A 2,827-nucleotide genomic window follows, 5' to 3' on the forward strand; every position below is an offset into this window, starting at 1 on the left:
CCTAGCATGCAGTAAGTGCTCACAAAAGGTTCGGCCAGGGCCGAGCACAGTGACTCATGCCTGTAATTCCAGCACTTTGGGAGGCCGACGTGGGTGGATCACAAGGTCAGGAGTTTGAGACCAGCCTGACCAACATGGTGAAACCCCCGTCTCTACTAAAAATACAAAAATTAGCCAGGCGTGGTGGCCCACACCTGTAATCCCAGCTACTCCAGAGGCTGAGGCAGGAGAATAGGTTGCAGTGAGCCGAGATCACACCACTGCACTCCAGCCCAGGCAACACAACGAGACTCCTTCTCAAAAAAAAAAAAAAAAAGGTGTAGCCAGGTGCTGTGGCACACCTGTCCCAGCCACGATTGTACCAGTGCACTCCAGCTTGGGCTACAAAGCAGAAAAAAAAAAAAAAAAGAAAAAAAAGTGGTCGGGTGTGTTGGCTTACGCCTGTAATTCCAACACTTTGGGAGGCTGAGGCGGATGGATCACCTGAGGTCAGGAGTTCGAGACCAGCCTGGTGGTCACATGGTGAAACCCGGTCTCTACTAAAAATATAAAAATTAGTTGGATGTGGTGGTACGTCCCTGTAATCCCAGCTACTTGGGAGGCTGAGGCTGGAGAATCACTTGAATCCGGGAAGTGGAAGTTGCAGTGAGCTGAGATCACGCCACTGCACTCCAGCCTGGGTGACAGAGCGAGACTCTGTCAAAAAAAAAAAAAAAAAAAAAGGATCTTGACTTCTGACCTCAGAGCAGTTGAGGCTTGTGCAAGAAGAAAAATCTGCAAGAAGTCTGCATAAAAAGCATAACAGCAAAAAAACCCATCAAGGGCTCCAAGAACACAGGGAAGTTACAGAGGAGAGCTGTCTGAGCTAGGTTAAGCTCACTAGGCTTGGGGAGAATAGGGAAGAATATTCTGGGTGCAGGGTATGCTTAGGGGAAGAGCAATCAGGCTGGAAATGGAAGCTGGGAAAAGTTGTTTCCCATCCCTGAGCAGGTGAGATTAAAAGTTCAGTGGGGCCTGGTGTGGTGGCTCGCGCCTGTAATCCCAGCACTTTGGGAGGCTGAGAAGGGTAGATCACCTGAGGTCAGGAGTTCGAGACCAGGCTGGACAACATGTTGAAACCCCATCTCTACTAAAAATACAAAAAAATTAGCTGGGCATGGTGGTGGGCACCTGTAAACCCAGCTACTCAGGAGGCTGAGGAAGGAGAATCACTTGAACCCGGGAGGCGGAGGTTGCAGTAAGCCGAGATCACGCCACTGCACTCCAGCCTGGGCAACAAGAGCAAAACTCTGTCTCAAAAAAGAACCATAACAATAAATTAATAAATAATAATAATTTAAAAATAAAATATATAAATAATAAAAATTTTTAAAAAAGAAACCTCACAGTGGGGACTGGAATCTAGGTAGGGTTTTCCACGTTGGCCCCTAACACTATTTCACTTGTGGCAGCTCGGCCCTGTAATCTGAGGTGTGAGGCCCCACGTTGCTGAAGCAGTCCCTCACCTGGAGCTGTTTCTGATGAAACTTCCGGGACAGGTGTCAGCAGCTGGTTCTCATTAAGGATCATGTGTATCAGCGCAAAAGAAATGGTCCAGTTCGGCTGGGTGCGGTGGCTCACACCTGTAATCCCAACACTTTGGGAGGCCAAGGCAGGTAGATTGCTTGAGGCCAAGAGTTCAAGACCAGCCTGGCTAACATAGTGAAACCCTGTCTCTATAAAAAACACAAAAATTAGCCAGGTGTGGTAGCACGCACCTGTAGTCCCAGCTACTCAGGAGGCTGAGGCAGGAGAGTTGTTTGAACCTGCGACGCAGTGGTTGCAGTGAGCTGAGAACACACCACTACCCTCCAGCCTGGATGACAGAGTGAGACTCCGTCTCAAAAAAAAGAAAATACATGTTTGGTTTTGGAACTTCCCAAGAGCTTTAATTAGGCTCACAGTACAGTTGGAGAATATTTGGGTTTGAGTCCAGAGCACATGGCCATAGAGTAGCTTAGTGCAGCTTTGGCTGCTGGTTCATGGTTTGGTTCAGATCGAGCCTCTGAGCATAAGAAAGTTACTCATTCAGGCCAGAAATGAAGCTGTGGTGGGGGAGTCATAAGTGCCCTGCTCACCTTGTGGCTTGGCCAGATGGGTAGACAGTGGGGGTGCTCAAACTTCATCTGATTCAGGACACCCCAAGATCTCTCTTAGGAATGACCTCCCCCTCAAGCCCCGGCAGGATTCTTTTTTTTTTTTTTTTTTTTACAGACAGGGTCTTGCTCTGTTGCCCAGGCTGGAGTGCAGTGGTGCAATCATAGCTCACTGCAGCCTCAACCTCCTGGGCTCAAGCAATCCTCCTGCCTCAGCCTCCCGAGTAGCTGGGACTACAGTTGCCCACCACACCTGGCTAATCCCCCTGCAGGGTTCTAAGTGCTATAGAGGAGAGCAGATCATGGGGTGGGCTTGTCACTGAATTGGTTTTAATAAGTTCACATTGACTTAAGACTCACTGAGGCTGGGCGTGGCTGCTCACGCCTGTAATCCCAGAACTTTGAGAGGCCAAGGCAGGTGGATCACCTGAGGTCAGGAGTTCAAGACCAGCCTGGCCCATATGGTGAAACCCCATCTCTACTAAAAATACAAAAATAAGCAGTGTGTGGTGGCACGTGCCTGTAATCCCAGCTTCTAGGGAGGCTGAGGCATGAGAATTGCTTCAATCCGGGAGGTGGAGGTTGCAGTGAACCAGGATCACGCCATTGCACTCCCCCTGGGCAACAGAGCGAGACTCTGTCTCAAATAAATAAATAAATAAATAAATAAAAGACCCACTTATGTGCTTAGT

This window comes from Pan paniscus, chromosome 9 (assembly GCF_029289425.2).
Source record: "Pan paniscus chromosome 9, NHGRI_mPanPan1-v2.0_pri, whole genome shotgun sequence".
NCBI classification, from domain to species: domain Eukaryota; kingdom Metazoa; phylum Chordata; class Mammalia; order Primates; family Hominidae; genus Pan; species Pan paniscus.